General features: G+C 42.3%; 2 non-coding genes across 2 annotated transcripts; both read left to right on the top strand.

Annotated features, from left to right (window-relative positions):
- The first annotated feature begins 18,659 nt into the window (after positions 1-18,659).
- Positions 18,660-18,766, top strand: LOC130716321 (small nucleolar RNA R71). The gene has a single exon (XR_009011940.1). It is a non-coding gene; the product is annotated as a small nucleolar RNA R71 (small nucleolar RNA).
- Positions 18,767-20,910: 2,144 nt separating this feature from the next.
- Positions 20,911-21,017, top strand: LOC130716310 (small nucleolar RNA R71). The gene has a single exon (XR_009011929.1). It is a non-coding gene; the product is annotated as a small nucleolar RNA R71 (small nucleolar RNA).
- Positions 21,018-22,243: the final 1,226 nt, after the last annotated feature.

The following is a 22,243-nucleotide window of genomic DNA, read 5'->3' as shown; positions in this document are numbered from 1 at the left end:
ACTTTTGGGGAGCTCTTCATGATGCGTTAGGAACCAAACTGAGGTTGAGTTCGGCGTATCATCCACAAACTGATGGACAAACAGAGAGAACTATTCAGTCGCTAGAGGATCTACTACGTGCTTGTGTGTTAGATAATAGAGGAAGCTGGGATGATCTTCTGCCATTGATCGAATTTACATACAACAATAGTTTTCATGCTTGCATTGGGATGGCACCGTATGAAGCTTTGTATGTTCGAAAGTGTAGGACATCGTTGTGTTGGTATCAAGATGGGGAGAGTTTGTTGATTGGGCCAGAATTGCTGCAACAGACGACTGAGAAGGTTAAGCAGATCAGAGAAAAGATGAGAGCTTCACAGAGCAGACAGAAGAGTTATGCTGATCAGAGACGCAGAACCCTAGAGTTTGAAGAGGGCGACCATGTGTTTCTACGAGTAACTCAGACTACGGGAGTTGGACGAGCTATTAAGTCAAGGAAGCTCACGCCAAAATTCATTGGACCTTACCAAATCACTCGACGTGTTGGACCAGTTGCGTATCAGATTGCACTACCACCGTTTCTTTCCAACATTCACGATGTATTTCATGTGTCGCAGTTGAGGAAGTACATTCCAGACCCGACTCATGTAATCGAGCCAGACAACGTTGAACTGAAGGATGATTTGACCTTTGAGGCACCGCCAGTGAGTATTGGGGATAGAAGAGTGAAACAGCTGAGAGGAAAGCAGATTACATTAGTGAAGGTGATATGGAACAACGATACAGGAGACGCTACATGGGAATTGGAAGACAAGATCAAGGAATTGTATCCCGGACTTTTCGCATAACTCTGAGTTTCGAGGACGAAACTTTCTTTCTGTAGAGAGAGTTATGCTCTCTACAACACAGACTGTTAGGGTATCTGCGGGCAGAACAGAACAGAACCCAATTTTCCCCAGAACCTCAATTTCGCTCAAAATCAATTTTGCTCACCACATGTTAACACTCAACACAGTCTCTCAGTTCTGAATTTCCAAAGAAGATGGGGGTTCCTTCATGTTAAACTCAACCTCTGTTATTCTACAATTACACAAGGTAAATTCAAACCCTTACCTTCTATGACACGGGTACAAAGCCTCCTTGACCCTTTTCTTCTTGAAGATCAAACTCTAGGTTTTCTCCACCTTTTCTCCTCTCCTTCACCTTTCACGTGTTCCTCTGTTCTGCTGCTTCTCTAATCCTAATTTTCTGATTTCTCTCTTTTTAATTCTCTCATAACCCTTAAATAATCTTACAATGGGCCCCACTCCCAACTACTCACTTAAAACCTAAAACCCTTATTTATCTATATCACATAATTATTTAATAAAATAACTTAATGACCTTATCATCTAATTAAATCACATAATCACATAATCATCAAATTAAATCACATAAATTATCAAATTACCATATAACATAATAATTAAAATAAAATAATAAATAACCTAATAACGAAAAGTGGGGTGTTACAACTCTCCCCCACTTAAGAATTTTCGCCCTCGAAAATTTTCTTAAGCGAACAACTCGGGACCATTGTCCTGAGAATTCCAAAACAGTATCGATTGTGTCACAAACACATATATCGAATACAAAAGGAATTAAACACGTTAACAAACATGGTGATAAACCTAGTCTACTGACTGACCATGCTCTGATACCACTAATGTAACACCCCCTTTTTCCCATTGTTTTATTTAAAAACGTTTATCAGAGTTTAAAAACATATCAAGGGAGTATTACACTTCTTCACGAAAACTCATTAAAATTAACACTGATTGTGTTTGAAAATTTATAAGTTCATATGCTTTTCAAAGAAAGAATTATTTATGCCAATAAAATTTCTAAACCAGCCAGATAATCCCAAGATGCTTAAGATCACTTATTTAAATAGGTTTATCTTTCATGATATTCCAATAAAATTCATCATACTCAGAACTGAATTTCATAAGCACTTCGGCCATCAACAGTACGACATCGCCATAATTTAGAAAATCATTCAAAAACTTTCATAAGGAGAGGTTATAAAATCCTCTCAACAAAAATGTAAAAGTAACGTAAAATATCTACCCAGTGTTACATTACAGAGCAAGACACTTATTTTATTATAATAATAATAATAATAACATAAACTAAGACTCTCCGAAGCTACTCCTCATGAGCCACATCTCTATCTCCAGTACCTGAGCGATGTCGCATAGAACATCATTCCAACAGAAGGGTAAGAACTTATATTGTATAAAATATAGCATAACAAAGAGCAAGTAAACAATTCAGATTCTACTCTATAAACTCTTCACATTGTCTTTAAAATCTGAGTGATTATAATATTTTCTCTCAAGACAGTTTCACAATTCTTATTAATGTTTCGGAAAATTATAAGCTTAAAGAAGAATAATAATTCGACTTTACCACAACAGCAAAACAATTCACCAACAAATCACCAAACACATAAAACCACTGAAAACGTGAAACTTAGTGTGTGAGACTCTAATGTATGCATGTGGTACCAATTGTTAACTTTAGCGGTATCACCGCATCCACTCCAGACAGTTAACCACCAATGAAGTCCACGCCAGACTTCCAGAACCACTCCAGTTCTGGGACAAACCTCAGTTTTCCGATGAAAACCGACACGTTGCCTCTTGACTAAATGAAGTGTATTTCGTGCAAAAACTCATAAATTAAAACATGCAATTTGAGACCACTCCAGCCCCAAATATATAACATATTTTCTCACCAAATTCCATAACGGAAATCACACCAAAATTGCACAAAATAACACTTCAATATAATTATCTATCATTCACTATTCCACCGATAAACTAGCAACACAAAATCATCAAATGTCTCATATCAATTACTAGAACCAGTTCCAGAATCAATCACAGAAATAAGCAGTAACATAGCAAACTTGCAGATAATTCCGGTACTAAACGTGCACTCCAAAAATTATGAAACTTTTACCAAACATAGCCTTATACTTTAGCTTTCATACAAAATTAGTTTCACCCAATTTGGAATTCTGTAGAGAGAGTTATGCTCTTTACAGCACAGGCTGTTAGGGTGTCTACGAGCAAAACGGAGTGAACTTGCAGATAATTATGGTATTGAACCAGCAATCAAAAAATTATGAAAATATTACCCAATATAAACCTATGAGTTAGCTTTCATACAAAATTAGTTTCACTCAATTCGGAATTCTTTAGAGAGAGTTATGCTCTCTACAACACAGGCTGCTAGGGTGTCTGCGGGCAGAAACAGAATGAAATTTCAAATAATTCTGGTATTGAACCAGCAATCGAAGAATTATGAAAATATTACCCAACATAGCCCTATGAGTTAGCTTTCATACAAAATTGGTTTCACTCAATTTGGAATTCTGTAGAGAGAGTTATGCTCTCTACAACACAGACTGTTAGGGTATCTGCGGGCAGAACAGAACAGAACCCAATTTTCCCCAGAACCTCAATTTCGCTCAAAATCAATTTTGCTCACCACATGTTAACACTCAACACAGTCTCTCAGTTCTGAATTTTCAAAGAAGATGGGGGTTCCTTCATGTTAAACTCAACCTGTAACACCCCGATTTCGGTGGCGTCACTTTAGTAACCAAAATAAACTTAATGCGGAAAAACGTGAATTTTTTTTTTTATAATAATAACTAAGACAAGACGGAATTAAATAAAACCCAACAATAACAAAAATCAGAACTAATATACAATATATAAACAGCCACCGCTGTAGTAACAACCTCGTCACGAGTATACCTCCAGTGACGGTAATAGGAGAGTAGCGCCCGTAGGCAATATACAAACCAAATGAAAAGGTGAAGTGCCCGCAACACTATCCCTCAAAACTGAGAATCAGCTGACCCAATGGCCTGAAAATAAGACTTCCTAAGTCCAACCAACTCTCTGTGATTCCCGTAAGGAAACCACACAAAAAGCTATAGGCGGATCTACCCTGTCCCCTAAGTAACAAATGAAGCAAGACCGTCAGAGCTAAAACTCTACTCCTACACTAATCCTAACTCGAGGAGCTCATACCAACACTCAAAACTATGTGCTAGCATGATCGTCGTCTGAATCAGAATCCAGAACGACCAAGTCTACCAGTCCTATCCGTCCTCCCCTCGCAACCGCAGTGCGCTCCGATGCTGGACTCACGGGCTTAGGGCCCGAACCCTGATCATCGATGATCGCAACAGAGGGTGCACTAGACCCTGCCGAAGGCACTCCCACTGGAATCTCCTCTGAGGGATCCTCCTCCTCTGAAGATGACGGTGCCGGCGGTGCTCCTCCGAATCCTGGTCCGCAGTGAACGCCCGGTGGCAAGTTGAAGCTGATAGAGCATCGCCTCAACACTCCTGACCTCAAGAGTCCTCCACTGTCCACGTGGTCCTCCATAATGCGCCCCGAATACGTCGCTCGATGGCTCGCGGGGTCAACCACCCACGACCCGGGGTCGTCCTGATCGATCATCTCATACCTAATCCCCCCCGAAGGGTGGACCATGGTGAACCAATCCGCAATATTCATCTGACAAAAGGCGTTGTCCGCCAAAACACACACAGAAGACGCGAGGGTCAACTCTAAAGAACTATGTATATAATAAACCCAATAGGTACAAATAATAGATAGCCACGTAGGCTTATAACTAGAGATGTCATTCCTAGGGTTGCATATTTCCACAAAGAATATAACGACTGTAAATCACAGTTAACATGCATCAAGTAGAACTAACAAGTATCAAACACACTCATCAACTATGTCAGTATGCATGTTGCATGAGATGATATGCAGGTTAACCCAGTCAACCAATATGCAATCCGGAACGGATGGACATCAACGGATCAGCCCTTCACCAGCCACGGTGGTGCCATTTCGGCCCGCGTGCCTCTTACTCCAACAACAACGGTAGTCAGATCAGCCGTAACCCGTAGGTCTGCCATTTCGGTTTGCTACAAGAGACGTCTACAGACGCTCTATCACGGAAATCCGGGTCTTATGACCATTTTGGAATCCGACGAGGTCCAGAGTACGTCCTGTGTTAATACCCCATTAATGTTGCATGAATGCAGGATGATTAGTCAACCAACGTCTCCGATCTCACTCGACACGTCGCCACGTGTTCTAGGTAAATTAAAGTTTCTAAAAGCTTACCCTAAGGTAAAGTCGATTCTGCGACAAAAGACACACTTCACGCCAACACATAACCCACGATGATCTCCAAATCATCCGACTCATCTCAATCCGATGGTCACAACTGCTCAGCGAGCACAGAGTATCATACTCTCGGAAACTAACGGTTTCCCGGACTCATCCCCAGGATAGCCCAACAACATCGCTGCTCCAACAGCACAACAACCAACGCTGCTCCAACAGCACAACAACAAACGCTGCTCCAACAGCACATCAACAACAGACTCAACACTTGGATCCGACGACACTTCTCGTTTTCCAAAACTATGATTTGCATCCAAAGCCTCCTTTCGAGATTTATACCATTACTTAAAGATTTAGAGGTTGTTTAATGTCTTATGAGTTTTCTTTACAAAATAATTATCCCTTTAGTCTTATCGCGAATCCTATAAGTTCTCGGGATCTTCAAATCCCCAAATGACTCCAGAGAATGTCTCGATCCATAAACCCTATACAAGGCCCGAATCTCATTCGTCCTATCAAACTTTCTCAAAACTCTCAAAATAAAATCGGCATGACCTGCCCGCTATTCTCACCATTCAGAATCTCAGATTCCAGTACAGAGCATATTTAAATTATCACAATCAACAACATGTCATATATCAATAAATCGCATCATAAACACTTAGCACTTAGCATATAAAGCATGCACCACACATCCTAGATTACCTACATAGCACATAGCATGTAAGACAATCTCAAAAACATTCAGTAGATGAATCATCTACATTGTCAGCCGAAGCCTCAGAAAACATTTTCCAATCACACACAATTCCAGTGCATAAACAGTAAACAATGTCGAAACATCGACCCTAAGCATTAACTAGAGATTCAGTGAGAAGCCCTCACCTGAAGATTCTCCAGTATGATCGTCAAGCGCTTCCTCGCACTCTAAGTGTTGTTCCTCAGAGAAATCCTCAAAAGCACCTTTACAATGAAACCACAGAATACTATCAGAATCTATCGGAAACTAAGCTATCGATACTTACTAAGGTTACTCGAAGTAATCTATACTCTAAGGTACGATAAACTAGCGCGAAAGGACAAGTTTTCGGAAAAGGAAATTTCCTCCTCCCCCCTAAGTAGGTTCGGCCACTTTTCACAATTATGGGGCTCGATTTTTCTTCGATCAAACTTGGTTCCTATGCTATCATTAGCCGTAACTAAGGGTATTCTGAACTCGGAAAAATTATCGGATCAAAAACTGTCGCAGGGGTATTTTGGTCATGATTTTTAACTTAGGATTTCAAAACAGAAATCCCAAAAATAAAATTTTGCAGGGACGTCACCAACGACGTTTATGACAACTAATCCTACTAGCATTAAGCTAAGGCGATAGTTTTCAGCCTAAAGGTTGAAGCTTAACACAAAAAACTCCAAAAATGGGTATTTTAGGTTCAAATTGATTCCGGCGGAATTCCGGTGACTTAACGGAAAATCTAACCCGGCAGAAGTGATCTTGGGCACATATAGAAGAGGTTTAGAATCAGAAATGAAAGATTCAGGATAGTTTTACAAAAACCCATAAACTATCCGCTCAGAAAACTCTACAGAAAAGCTATGAAAAAAGCGATCAGAGGTAAGGATTAGCGACTATACCTCGAAACCTTGAAGCAGCAACTGATTAATCAACGATCAAGCAAGGATTGAACAAAATCTCTTCTCCTCCTCTCCTTAGAAAACTCGCGGCCTCCTTGGGAAGAAATGGGTAAGATATTTGTTTTTTCTCATTTCTTGGCTATATATAGAGGTTGGAAATTCGCGGGAAAATGAAAGTTTCGCGAATCTGATTTTTCCGGCATCATTCTCCATGAATTCTAAGATAGGTTTTGGCAAAGGAATTCCTAAGCTAAGAAGATGTCTCCTTGTATTTTTGGCAACTAATGCAAAGTCGGTGCAAAGTCGGTGTAAAACTATTTTACCCGATAAGTTGCTTTTTGCATCAAATGTCGGAATAGAAAACTTCCTTCGGAAGAAAGATTGAAATCATCAAGAGAAATGGGTGTACGCGTGTAGAATATTCATTTGAAGCTCTGAATAGATAAAGTCCCCATAGTCGGGTGATTCTAGGGTTTTGAAATACCAGGGATTCGGTTTCGGCAAACTTCCGATGATTGGAATCGGACGTTCGTAGATCCTAGAGTTTCGCCTCGAGACGATCGTGATATGTGGAAAAAGAGAATTTCTAACATTTCTCTGAAGATTTTTGGAATTAACTGCCATCGTGCCTAAAAGTGAAAATTAGCTATATACTAGGGTTTCTGACCTAGGTTTAAGCGTAAAACGTTCGTGCTATAACTTTTATCGATCATAATGAAATCCTTGAACTTTTCCTGAACTTTCTCCTTCATAAATATATTTCATTTAATAAACTTTCGTTCAGGTTTCCCTTCACATTACATCAACCCTAATCGTGAATAAGAAGTTTATTCACTTAGCATGAACTTAAAAACTCGGTCCTTACATTACTACCCTCCAAAAAGAAAGTTTCGACCTCGAAACTTAAGGGTTAGTAAAAAGTTCTGGATACTGTTCTTGAATCTTCTCCTTCAGCTCCCATGTCGCATCACTAGTGTCTTTATTCCAAATGACCTTCACTAACTCGATCTCTTTCCCTCTCAACTGTTTTATCCTGGTGTCACCAATGCTAATTGGCGGTGTCTCGAACGACAGATCATCCTTCAACTCAATATCATCCAGCTCGATAACATGTGTCGGATCCGCAATATATTTCCTCAGTTGTGACACGTGGAATACATCATGAATATTTGATAGAAATGGAGGTAGTGCAATCTGATAAGCGACTGGTCCAATTCGACGAGTGATCTGATACGGTCCAATGAACTTGGGCGTAAGCTTCTTTGACTTGATTGCTCGACCAACACCCGTCGTCTGAGTAACTCTCAGAAATACATGATCTCCTTCTTCGAACTCCAGAGTTCTGCGCCTCTGATCTGCATAACTCTTCTGTCTACGCTGAGAAGTCCTCATCTTCTCTCTGATCTGCTTGATCTTCTCAGTGGTCTGTTGCAGAAGTTCCGGTCCTACCAACAGATTTTCTCCGTTTTGGTACCAACACAAAGGTGTTCTACACTTGCGGCCATACAAAGCCTCATACGGTGCCATACCAATGCTCGTATGAAAACTGTTGTTGTATGTGAACTCAATCAACGGTAACAAGGTATCCCAACTGCCCTTGTTGTCTAATACGCAAGCGCGTAGCAAATCCTCCAACGACTGGATTGTCCTCTCAGTCTGTCCATCAGTCTGAGGATGATAAGCAGAACTTAGTCTCAGCCTCGTTCCCAAAGCCTCTTGAAGAGCTCCCCAAAAATGTGATGTAAACTTCGGGTCTTGATCGGATACAATACTTGTCGGTACTCCGTGAAGTCGTACAATCTCCGCTATATATAACTCTGATAGTTTCTCCACGTTGTACGTAGTCCTCACCGGTACGAAATGAGCCGACTTAGTCAGTCGATCCACGATTACCCAAATAGAATCGTATCCCTTCTGAGTTCTTGGCAAAGCCACGACGAAATCCATCGATATGCTATCCCATTTCCATTCTGGCACATCCAAGCTTTGTAGCATACCTGAAGACTTCTGATGCTCCACCTTCGCCTTCTGACATGTCAAACATGCAGCTACATACTCAGCCACTTGTCTTTTCATTCCTGGCCACCAAAAATTCACCTTCAAGTCCTGGTACATCTTCTTCATTCCAGGATGAATGCTTAACTTGCTCTTGTGACCTTCATCCATAATCAATCTTCTCAAGTCAGGGTTGTTAGGCACACAAACCCTATCCTTGCACCGTAGGATATTGTCACTTCCTACCTTGAATTCTGGGTCCTTACCTTGACTTACCAAATTTCTTTTCCCGAGCAGAAACTCATCTTGTAACTGTTGGTCTCGGATTTCCTCCATCAACCCATTGGTATTTCTGATCATCCCGAACTTCAGTTCTCCCTCGGATAATTTCACATCCAAGCTCAAATCTCGAAATTGCTCTAACAGCTGCAGCTCCTTCACCATCATCGACGAGATGTGCATCTTCCTGCTCAAGGCATCAGCAACAACATTCGCCTTTCCAGGATGATATTGCAGAGTGAACTCGTAATCTTTGAGGAATTCCATCCACCGACGCTGTCTCATGTTCAGCTCCTTCTGCTCAAACAAATACTTCAAGCTCTTATGATCACTAAATATGGTGAAATTGCATCCATATAAGTGATGTCTCCAAATCTTCAGCGCAAATACGATTGCAGCTAGTTCCAAGTCATGAGTCGGATAATTCTTCTCATGCACCTTCAGTTGTCTTGAAGCATAAGCAACCACCTTCCGATGTTGCATCAGCACACATCCCAAACCTTGATGCGAAGCATCACAGTATACCTCATAAGGTTCCTCTGGTTGCGGTAAGACGAGTACAGGTGACGTCGTCAACCGTTCCTTCATCGTCTGAAAGCTAGTCTCGCACGCTTCAGTCCATGCAAAAGGTTGGTCCTTCCTCGTCAGTTGAGTCAAAGGTCCAACTATCTTCGCGAAGTTCTCGATGAAACGACGATAGTATCCCGCCAAACCGACAAAACTTCTGATCTCCGTCACTGTCTTCGGCCGTTCCCACGACAATACGGTCTCTACCTTTGCTGGGTCCACAGCTATACCCTCCTTAGAGATCACATGGCCTAAGAATTTTACCTCTTCGAGCCAAAATTCGCACTTGGCAGGATTGGCATACAACTCCTTCTCCCTCAGCACTTGTAAAACCTGTCGCAAGTGCTCCTCATGTTCCTCAGCATTCTTTGAATAGATCAGAATGTCGTCGATAAACACCACGACGAATCGATCCAGGAATGTATGGAAAGTCATATTCATGTAAGCCATGAATATTGCCGGCGCATTTGTCACCCCAAATGGCATCACTAAGTACTCATAGTGTCCATAACGGGTTCTGAATGCCGTCTTCTGGATATCCTCGGTCTTGACCCTGATTTGATGATAACCCGACTTCAGGTCGATCTTCGAGAATATTGTAGCTCCTCGTAGTTGATCCATCAAATCATCAATCCTAGGTAACGGATACCTATTCTTGACGGTTACCTTGTTCAATTGTCGGTAGTCGACACATAATCTCGACTTCCCGTCCTTCTTCTTCACCAATAAGACTGGCGCTCCCCAAGGTGAAACGCTTGGTCGTATGAATCCCTTCGACAGAAGATCTTCGAGTTGGGACTTCAATTCCACTAGCTCCGCAGGTGCCATACGATATGGTGCAATCGAAATCGGCCCTGTTCCCGGTAAGATGTCTATAGCAAACTCAATGTCGCGCACAGGCGGCAATCCAGGTACATCGCCAGGAAAAACATCCGTGAATTCTTTCACCACTGGAATACTGCCAACTTCTGGGTTCCCTTTGCTCTCCAAGCTTAGCAAAACAGAATACTCCTGAGATCCCTCGTTCAAAGCGACGCTGATGTGATTGGCAGATAGATACTCGGAAAGATCCGAATCAGGGAATACCACTCTCTTTCGGTTGCAGTCCAAAAGACAATGGTAGCGGGACAACCAATCCATTCCTAGGATAACATCTAGGTTCTTAAGAGTTAGGCATACTAGGTTAGCATGGTAGATCCTATTGTTGTATGTTATCGGACAATACATGCATGCTGAATTAGCAAGTAGAGTCTTGGCAGGAGTAGCAACTATCAAATCGAAGCTCAAAGCAGTAATAGGAAGTCTTAATCTGATCGCACACTCTCTAGAGATAAAAGAATGCGTTGCACCGGAATCAAAAAGTACGGATAGAAGATTACCGTCAATCCCGCAGTCGCCTCTATTCAGTCCATCGACTCCCTCAGCATCTTCACCATCCATGGTGTAGACTCTCGCCTTCGCAGCAGGACGCTTTCCTCTAGCAGTGTTGACGGTTGGTTCCGCCTTTGGTAGTCTGCACTGTGCAGCAGTATGCCCCGGTTTTTGACAATTGAAGCATTGGGGTCTCGTGTCGGGACAATCACGAGCATAGTGCCCCGGCCTCCCACACTTGTAGCAAGTCAGCTCTCTGTTCTGAGTCTGACCTCCAGAACCACCAGCAGCACCCATCATGGGCCTGTAAGATCCCGAAGCAAACCCTCTACCAGCAGGACGCTGATACGGCCTCCTGTTCTGAAACCTTCCCCTGTTCTGATTATTCTGGGAGCCCGACCTCATCGGCCCTCCAGTTCCAGCCCGGTTCACCCTCCGGTTCTTCATCAGCTCCACTTCAGTGGCTTTCTCCACCAATGATTGGAATCGCATGATTCCCAGTGGCCTCACTGAGTCCTCAATATCCGGCCTCAGTCCATTCACGAAGCGCTTGCACATGTAGCGCTCGTCAACATGATCATTAAAGAATTGGAAATGCTTCGCCAAAGACTCCAGCTTCGAAGCAAATTCCGGTACAGACATACCTCCCTGACGGAGTGTCAGAAACTGCGCCTCCCTCTCATCCCGGGCACTTGTCGGAAAATACTTTTCCAAGAAGGCGGTCCGGAACAAGTTCCAGTTAATTTCTTCATGGTTGGCTTCCATGATTCCCCTGGTGCCCTTCCACCAGTACTCAGCATCTCCTAGCAGAAGATAAGTCGCCATGCCCACCTTGGCACCCTCAACAGTTTGCAGTACGCCGAAAATCTTCTCGATTTCCTGGATCCAGAGATCCGCTGCGTCTGGATCAGTACCACCAGAGAACTTTGGTGGGTTTTGCCTCCTGAAGTCATTGAGGCCTTTGTTCTGGTCCAGAGTGACTTCCCTCTGGCGCTGATGCTGTTCACGTGCTTCTTCAGTGGCACGCCTCATGGCATTATCGTTTGCCTGCGCTGTTACCGCTTGGGCCTGCGCTGTTACCGCTTGGGCCATAGTGGCCATCATCTCCGCTAATTGGTTAGTGTTCACCATATTCTGTTAAAGGAAGCAAACAGTCAGTACTTATCATATGATAGCATCTAGCATCACTAGACAATATGAGTAAGCAATAACTTCAATCAATTTTTTTTAAGCGAAACATCGCTTGCAGACAATCAATTTTCACTCTTTGCAGAGTCACACAACCTAGCACAGAAGACCTATTCCCCAACAACTCCCGAAAGACTCGACCGTGCTCTGATACCACAATGTAACACCCCGATTTCGGTGGCGTCACTTTAGTAACCAAAATAAACTTAATGCGGAAAAACGTGAATATTTTTTTTTTATAATAATAACTAAGACAAGACAGAATTAAATAAAACCCAACAATAACAAAAATTAGAACTAATATACAATATATAAACAGCCCCCGCTGTAGTAACAACCTCGTCACGAGTAAACCTCCAGTGACGGTAATAGGAGAGTAGCGCCTGTAGGCAATATACAAACCAAATGAAAAGGTGAAGTGCCCGCAACACTATCCCTCAAAACTGAGAATCAGCTGACCCAATGGCCTGAAAATAAGACTTCCTAAGTCCAACTAACTCTCTGTGATTCCCGTAAGGAAACCACACAAAAAGCTATAGGCGGATCTACCCTGTCCCCTAAGTAACAAATGAAGCAAGACTGTCAGAGCTAAAACTCTACTCCTACACTAATCCTAACTCGAGGAGCTCATACCAACACTCAAAACTATGTGATAGCATGATCGTCGTCTGAATCAGAATCCAGAACGACCAAGTCTACCAGTCCTATCCGTCCTCCCCTCGCAACCGCAGTGCGCTCCGATGCTGGACTCACGGGCTTAGGGCCCGAACCCTGATCATCGATGATCGCAACAGAGGGTGCACTAGACCCTGCCGAAGGCACTCCCACTGGAATCTCCTCTGAGGGATCCTCCTCCTCTGAAGATGACGGTGGCGGCGGTGCTCCTCCGAATCCTGGTCCGCAGTGAACGCCCGGTGGCAAGTTGAAGCTGATAGAGCATCGCCTCAACACTCCTGACCTCAAGAGTCCTCCACTGTCCACGTGGTCCTCCATAATGCGCCCCGAATACGTCGCTCGATGGCTCGCGGGGTCAACCACCCACGACCCGGGGTCGTCCTGATCGATCATCTCATACCTAATCCCCCCCGAAGGGTGGACCATGGTGAACCAATCCGCAATATTCATCTGACAAAAGGCGTTGTCCGCCAAAACACACACAGAAGACGCGAGGGTCAACTCTAAAGAACTATGTATATAATAAACCCAATAGGTACAAATAATAGATAGCCACGTAGGCTTATAACTAGAGATGTCATTCCTAGGGTTGCATATTTCCACAAAGAATATAACGACTGTAAATCACAGTTAACATGCATCAAGTAGAACTAACAAGTATCAAACACACTCATCAACTATGTCAGTATGCATGTTGCATGAGATGATATGCAGGTTAACCCAGTCAACCAATATGCAATCCGGAACGGATGGACATCAACGGATCAGCCCTTCACCAGCCACGGTGGTGCCATTTCGGCCCGCGTGCCTCTTACTCCAACAACAACGGTAGTCAGATCAGCCGTAACCCGTAGGTCTGCCATTTCGGTCTGCTACAAGAGACGTCTACAGACGCTCTATCACGGAAATCCGGGTCTTATGACCATTTTGGAATCTGACGAGGTCCAGAGTACGTCCTGTGTTAATACCCCATTAATGTTGCATGAATGCAGGATGATTAGTCAACCAACGTCTCCGATCTCACTCGACACGTCGCCACGTGTTCTAGGTAAATTAAAGTTTCTAAAAGCTTACCCTAAGGTAAAGTCGATTCTGCGACAAAAGACACACTTCACGCCAACACATAACCCACGATGATCTCCAAATCATCCGACTCATCTCAATCCGATGGTCACAACTGCTCAGCGAGCACAGAGTATCATACTCTCGGAAACTAACGGTTTCCCGGACTCATCCCCAGGATAGCCCAACAACATCGCTGCTCCAACAGCACAACAACCAACGCTGCTCCAACAGCACAACAACAAACGCTGCTCCAACAGCACATCAACAACAGACTCAACACTTGGATCCGACGACACTTCTCGTTTTCCAAAACTATGATTTGCATCCAAAGCCTCCTTTCGAGATTTATACCATTACTTAAAGATTTAGAGGTTGTTTAATGTCTTATGAGTTTTCTTTACAAAATAATTATCCCTTTAGTCTTATCGCGAATCCTATAAGTTCTCGGGATCTTCAAATCCCCAAATGACTCCAGAGAATGTCTCGATCCATAAACCCTATACAAGGCCCGAATCTCATTCGTCCTATCAAACTTTCTCAAAACTCTCAAAATAAAATCGGCATGACCTGCCCGCTATTCTCACCATTCAGAATCTCAGATTCCAGTACAGAGCATATTTAAATTATCACAATCAACAACATGTCATATATCAATAAATCGCATCATAAACACTTAGCACTTAGCATATAAAGCATGCACCACACATCCTAGATTACCCACATAGCACATAGCATGTAAGACAATCTCAAAAACATTCAGTAGATGAATCATCTACATTGTCAGCCGAAGCCTCAGAAAACATTTTCCAATCACACACAATTCCAGTGCATAAACAGTAAACAATGTCGAAACATCGACCCTAAGCATTAACTAGAGATTCAGTGAGAAGCCCTCACCTGAAGGTTCTCCAGTATGATCGTCAAGCGCTTCCTCGCACTCAAAGTGTTGTTCCTTAGAGAAATCCTCAAAAGCACCTTTACAATGAAACCACAGAATACTATCAGAATCTATCGGAAACTAAGCTATCGATACTTACTAAGGTTACTCGAAGTAATCTATACTCTAAGGTACGATAAACTAGCGCGAAAGGACAAGTTTTCGGAAAAGGAAATTTCCTCCTCCCCCCTAAGTAGGTTCGGCCACTTTTCACAATTATGGGGCTCGATTTTTCTTCGATCAAACTTGGTTCCTATGTTATCATTAGCCGTAACTAAGGGTATTCTGAACTCGGAAAAATTATCGGATCAAAAACTGTCGCAGGGGTATTTTGGTCATGATTTTTAACTTAGGATTTTCAAAACTGAAATCCCAAAAATAAAATTTTGCAGGGACGTCACCAACGACGTTTATGACAACTAATCCTACTAGCACTAAGCTAAGGCGATAGTTTTCAGCCTAAAGGTTGAAGCTTAACACAAAAAACTCCAAAAATGGGTATTTTAGGTTCAAATTGATTCCGGCGGAATTCCGGCGACTTAACGGAAAATCTAACCCGGCAGAAGTGATCTTGGGCACATATAGAAGAGGTTTAGAATCAGAAATGAAAGATTCAAGATAGTTTTACAAAAACCCATAAACTATCCGCTCAGAAAACTCTACAGAAAAGCTATGAAAAAAGCGATCAGAGGTAAGGATTAGCGACTATACCTCGAAACCTTGAAGCAGCAACTGATTAATCAACGATCAAGCAAGGATTGAACAAAATCTCTTCTCCTCCTCTCCTTAGCAAACTCGCGGCCTCCTTGGGAAGAAATGGGTAAGATATTTGTTTTTTCTCATTTCTTGGCTATATATAGAGGTTGGAAATTCGCGGGAAAATGAAAGTTTCGCGAATCTGATTTTTCCGGCATCATTCTCCATGAATTCTAAGATAGGTTTTGGCAAAGGAATTCCTAAGCTAAGAAGATGTCTCCTTGTATTTTTGGCAACTAATGCAAAGTCGGTGCAAAGTCGGTGTAAAACTATTTTACCCGATAAGTTGCTTTTTGCATCGAATGTCGGAATAGAAAACTTCCTTCGGAAGAAAGATTGAAATCATCAAGAGAAATGGGTGTACGCGTGTAGAATATTCATTTGAAGCTCTGAATAGATAAAGTCCCCATAGTCGGGTGATTCTAGGGTTTTGAAATACCAGGGATTCGGTTTCGGCAAACTTCCGATGATTGGAATCGGACGTTCGTAGATCCTAGAGTTTCGCCTCGAGACGATCGTGATATGTGGAAAAAGAGAAGTTCTAACATTTCTCTGAAGATTTTTGGAATTAACTGCCATCGTGCCTAAAAGTGAAAATTAGCTATATACTAGGGTTTCTGACCTAGGTTTAAGCGTAAAACGTTCGTGCTATAACTTTTATCGATCATAATGAAATCCTTGAACTTTTCCTGAACTTTCTCCTTCATAAATATATTTCATTTAATAAACTTTCGTTCAGGTTTCCCTTCACATTACATCAACCCTAATCGTGAATAAGAAGTTTATTCACTTAGCATGAACTTAAAAACTCGGGCCTTACACAACCTCTGTTATTCTACAATTACACAAGGTAAATTCAAACCCTTACCTTCTATGACACGGGTACAAAGCCTCCTTGACCCTTTTCTTCTTGAAGATCAAACTCTAGGTTTTCTCCACCTTTTCTCCTCTCCTTCACCTTTCACGTGTTCCTCTGTTCTGCTGCTTCTCTAATCCTAATTTTCTGATTTTTCTCTTTTTAATTCTCTCATAACCCTTAAATAATCTTACAATGGGCCCCACTCCCAACTACTCACTTAAAACCTAAAACCCTTATTTATCTATATCACATCATTATTTAATAAAATAACTTAATGACCTTATCATCTAATTAAATCACATAATCACATAATCATCAAATTAAATCACATAAATTATCAAATTACCATATAACATAATAATTAAAATAAAATAATAAATAACCTAATAACGAAAAGTGGGGTGTTACAGCTTGAGCTCACTCTTCTCCTCAATCGGAATCTCCTCATCCCTAATTAATTCTTCTTTCCAAATCCTTTTGGTGGAAAGGGATGAGACAGATTCTAATTGAGTTAGAGTAGCATTCACCTCATGGTACAAAGAATCAAGTTCACTCTCAAGATTTTGGTCCTCTATCTCTAGCCCCTCCATGATTGTTGTTTCCAAGGGGTCCTTAATAGATATCCTGACAAACTCTTCCCACACGAGCTCATCCACTACTTCACATCGGAAAACTTCCTCATCCGCTCGGTGTTTCAAAGAGTCAAAAATATTGAAGAGGACCTCATCTTCACCGACTTTCAAAGTTAGAGTTCCCTTAGCCACTTTAATCTCAGCCTCACCAGTGGCTAAGAATGGTCTCCCCAGTATGAGAGGGACTTTTGAGTCCTCTTCCATGTCTAGAATGACAAAATCCACTGGGAAGACAAACTTATCCACCTTAATCACAACATCTTCAATGATCTCGTAAGGGGTTTTTAAAGACCTATCCGCCATTTGCAAAGAAATCATAGTTGGGGTAACCTCACCTAAGTTCAACCTTTCAAACATACTAAGCGGCATCAAGTTGATACTCGCTCCTAAATCACACAAGGCTTCTACCACAGTTAACCCCTCAATCTCCACCAGAATAGTAAAACTCCCGGGATCTCTTCTCTTCTTAGGCATCTTTCTTTGCAAAATGGCACTACACTCTTCGGTCATCAAGATAGTTTCATCAACCTCACTCAACTTTATTCTCTTTCTGAGGATATCTTTCATGAACTTAGCTTAGATTGGCATTTCCTCCAAGGCTTCGGAGAAAGGAATATTAATATGGAGTTTCTTAAAAACTTCCAAGAACTTAGAAAATTGTTTATCTAAATTTTTCTTCACCAAAGCCTTGGGAAATGGAATCTTGCGGAGCTCAGGAATATGGGTATTTACAACTCTAGTTCTAATGGGCTCTCTCGCTCTTTTCTCCATGACATCCTCATCTCTCTCTTCCTCAACTTCCTCATTTTTCTCTCCCTCAACTTTTTTCTCTGCCTCATGCAACACTCTTCCATTCCTAGTAGAAACAACAATAGTATTTTCTTGCTCAGTCAAAGTTAAAGTTTCGGAAGAGAACTTACCTTGGTGATTATCGGACATTCGCTTTGCTAGCTGTCCCAACTGGTTCTCCAAGCTCTTTATAGCCATCTCATGGCTCTTGTAATTGCTCGCTGTATGATCAATGAATCTCTCGATCAGCTCCTCTAGACTCCTCTTGCCAACCGTCCTTTCAACAATTTGCGGCTGGACAAGAGGCCCTTGTTCTGCGATTGGAGCTCCTCTTCCATGAGTTAATGCTCTAGTCTCGCTATCACCATCATTGACAGTACACTGGTTACTAGCATGAGCTTCACCACAAAATTTGCACTCCAAACAAGTCATTCTTGCTCCAACTGACTTGGTCTCCTTTATATGCTTTCGGATCTCCGCTACTTCCTCAGAAAGTTGCTTGTTGGAGGCTATGAGCTTGTCATAAGTTTCCACTTCAAAAGAACTTTTTTCGGATTTGGCGTTCATTCTCGGAGTTCATGGCTCTCACCGCCATTTTTTCTATCAAGTCATACCCCGCTTGTGGGGGAAGAGCATCGAACTCCCCATTTGAAGCCGCATCTAAGCCAAACCTTGATGAGTATAACAAACCATCATAGAACTTTGCAACACATTCAGCTTGGGTGAGATTGTGTTGAGGACATTTCCTCAAAAGCTTCTTGAAATGCTCCCAAGCCTCATAAAGATTTTCATCTGTGGATTGTGCGAAAGTCATGATGTCATTCTTCAATTTCCTCAAAAGGGACCTTGGGAAGAACCTCGTTGTGAACTTTTCTGCAAAGTCTTCCCAAGTAGTGAGACTCCCTTGAGGTTGTGAATTTAGCCAATCCTCTGCTGCGTCCTTCAAAGAGAATGGAAATAGGCTCAACCAAATTGCTTCCGAAGGAACATTCATCACCCGATAAGTGTTGCAATTACGGATGAACCTTTCCATATGAGCCTGAGGATCTTCCGAGGAACCTCCACCATATTGGCTTTGGCTTACCATGTTGATAAATGCCGGTCTCAACTCAAAGTTCCCCACTCCTTCGGGGATAACAATACTTCCGGGATAGTCAAAGCTCATTGACCCCGAAGTAAGTTCCCGAAGAGTTCGGTTGGCATTCTCAACTTCTTGCTCTCGCAATCGGAGGGTGATACCCTCTTGTATTCTTGCCTCAATATGGGCTTGCATTTCCTCCTCCGTCATACGGCCACCTATGACGGTGTCTCTCTTGAGAGCAACCTGAAAGTATGACACTAAACAGAGAAATACTAGTAGCACCAATTCTAGACAAGTTCAAAACTTAAAACAAAACCACAAACTAAAAACTTTAACCAAAAATCACAAAACAATTCCCCGGCAACGACGCCAAAAACTAACCTTGTCCTTCCCAACTCGGAGGATTAAATGACCTTTGTCAACATCAATCTTGGCTCTTCCGGTAGCTAAGAATGGTCGCCCAAGAATCAGAGGAATCTTCTCATCCTCTTCCATATCAAGCACAACAAAATCCACCGGGAAGACATACTTATCCACTTTTATCATCACATCCTCCACGATACCATAGGGAGTCTTCAAAGAACGGTCCGCCATTTGAAATGAAAGCATAGTCGGAGTAACTTCACCAAGGTTCAACCTTTCATACATGGTAAGCGGCATCAAGTAGATGCTCGCTCCTGGATCACACAAGGCCTCAACCTCTGTCACACCTTCAACCACCACCGGAATTGTAAAGCTTCCGGGGTCTCTTCTCTTTTTTGGCATCTTCCGCTGCAAAATGGCACTGCATTCCTCAGTTAGCACTACTGTCTCGTCCCCATCGTTCAAAATCCTCCTCTTGGAAAAGATATCCTTCATAAACCTAGCATATATGGGCATTTGCTCCAAAGCATCGGCAAAAGGAATGTTGATGTGGAGTTTCTTGAAAATATCCACAAACTTTGAAAACTTCTTGTCTATACTTTTCTTAGCCAAGGCCTTAGGAAAAGGAACCTTGCTAACTTCCGGAGTAAGTTCTATAACTTCTTTAGTATTGATGGGTACCACAACTTCTCCCTCAACTATCTCCTCACTTTTTTCTCCCTCTGTTTTTTTCTTCGATTCATTCATCATCCTACCACTTCTAGTGGTCACAACAGAGGAATTCTCTTGCTTAGGATTGGGGATAGTATCGGAAGGGAACTTACCTTGAAGTCTCTCCGCTATTTGCTTGGCAAGCTGGCCAAATTGTTTCTCTAGGTTTTTAATAGCCGCCTCTTGGTTCTTGTAATTGTTCTCAGTTCGGTTGATGGAAGTCTCAACCAACTCTTCCAAACTCTTCTTGCTACCACCACCATCAACTTCACCTCTCTCTTGTGGTTGCCTTGAGGTTTGGCCTTGAACACCTTGATTAGGGAATTGCCTTTGATAATTACCTCCTTGGCCGTTATTGCTTTGCTTCCAAGAGAAATTGGGGTGGTTTCTCCATCCAGGATTGTAAGTATTGGAGAATGGGTCATTACGAGCTTGACCCATGGCCTTGACTTCCTTTTCCGGTCTAGTCTCGGTATAGTTTTCACTATCATGCTGTCCTCCACAAGTCACACACTCCACTTTGGCAATTCTACCACCGATCTTTGTGGTTTTCATTTGACTTTGAATTTCAGCCATTTGCTTGGAGTGTTGCTTGTTGGAGGCAATGAGTTGATCATAAGCCTCAACTTCAAGGACTCCTTTTCGGGCTTGGCGATCATTACTAGAGTTCATGGCTTTCAAAGCCATTTCTTCAATCAATTCATACCCAACTTGTGGAAGAAGGGCATCGAACTCTCCGTTTGAAGCCGCGTCCAAACCAAACCTTGAAGAATATTGGAGACCATCATAAAACTTGGCCACTTGCTCCGCTTGGGTGGGTGAGGTTGTGTTGAGGACACTTCCTCAAGAGCTTCTTAAAGCGCTCCCAAGCCTCATATAAGTTCTCATCAGCCGCTTGAGCAAATGTCATGATGTCATTCTTCAACTTTCTCAACAGAGCTCTTGGGACAAATCTAGTGGTGAACTTCTCGGCAAGATTCTCCCAAGATGTAATGCTACCTTGAGGTTGTGAGTTCAACCACTCTTCAGATGTGTCCCTCAATAGGAATGGAAACAAGCTCAAGCGGATTGTAAACTCTAAGACATTTTGCACTCTGTACGTGTTGCAATTGCGGATGAACCGCTCCATGTGTGCATGAGGATCCTCGATAGCACCTCCACCATACTGATTTTGGCTCACCAAATTGATAAATGCCGGTCTCAGCTCAAAGTTTCCCATGCCTTCGGGGAAAACAATGCTGCCGGGATAGTCGTAGCTCATGGCAGCCATGGTGAGGTATCTCAAAGAGCGGTTGGCATTTTCTACCTCTTGCTCTACAAGTCTTTGAGCGAGGGCCTCTTGCACCCTTGTGTTTATATGCGCTTGCATCTCTTCTTCCGTCATTTGAGCAGCCATGGCTTCAAGCCTTTGTTGGGCTCGACGACGGTGAAGAGTACATTCCAGCTCTGAATCAAACACCAATGGATCCGTGTCAAGCCTACCTTGCATAAAATGAAATAACAAAACCAAAGAAAAGTTTAGTAACACCTATTTAATGCAATGTTTAGAAGAAACTACAAACTTGTAACATAAACCGAAAACCACAAACAGTCCCCGGCAACGGCGCCAGAAACTTGTTGGACAATCTGGAGGTGCACAGATATCTCCGGGTTTTAATATCGAATCCACAGGGACCGTGAGTGAGAAATATGGTTTAACCTTGAAGCTTGTGAGTTTTGAAAGCAATAAAATTTCAGAATTTGATTTGATTGATTGTAGCAAAGAGTTTGCAACATGAACAAAAGTAAAGAGTTGTAAATATCAATTGATAAAGATGCTTTGGGTTATCGTTCATCCAATACTCTCTAGTCAACCTATCCTATGCAAATGGAATCTTGATTCAATCCCTTGTTGCTCTAGCCTAGTTACTCACTTATTGATTCCTCACATAAGCTATTCTCCCATACTAAAAGCTAAGCCCAATTCCTTGTGTACTTAGTCATTTATTTGAGGTTTTAAATCATGCAATTCAGGCCAACAAAACCCAACCCTCACTCTATTCCTAGAAGCAAGCATATAAGGATCAATTTCAACCCAAGTCCCTAAACCACAAAAATCTTCCGATATGATTATAGTTTAGCCTTTAGCAAGAGTGCACCCAAGCTAATCATGCA

Source organism: Lotus japonicus, chromosome 4, assembly GCF_012489685.1.
Source record: "Lotus japonicus ecotype B-129 chromosome 4, LjGifu_v1.2".
Taxonomy (NCBI): domain Eukaryota; kingdom Viridiplantae; phylum Streptophyta; class Magnoliopsida; order Fabales; family Fabaceae; genus Lotus; species Lotus japonicus.
The sequence above is the reverse complement of the archived record's forward strand: the minus strand, read 5'-3'. Positions and strand labels throughout refer to the sequence as shown.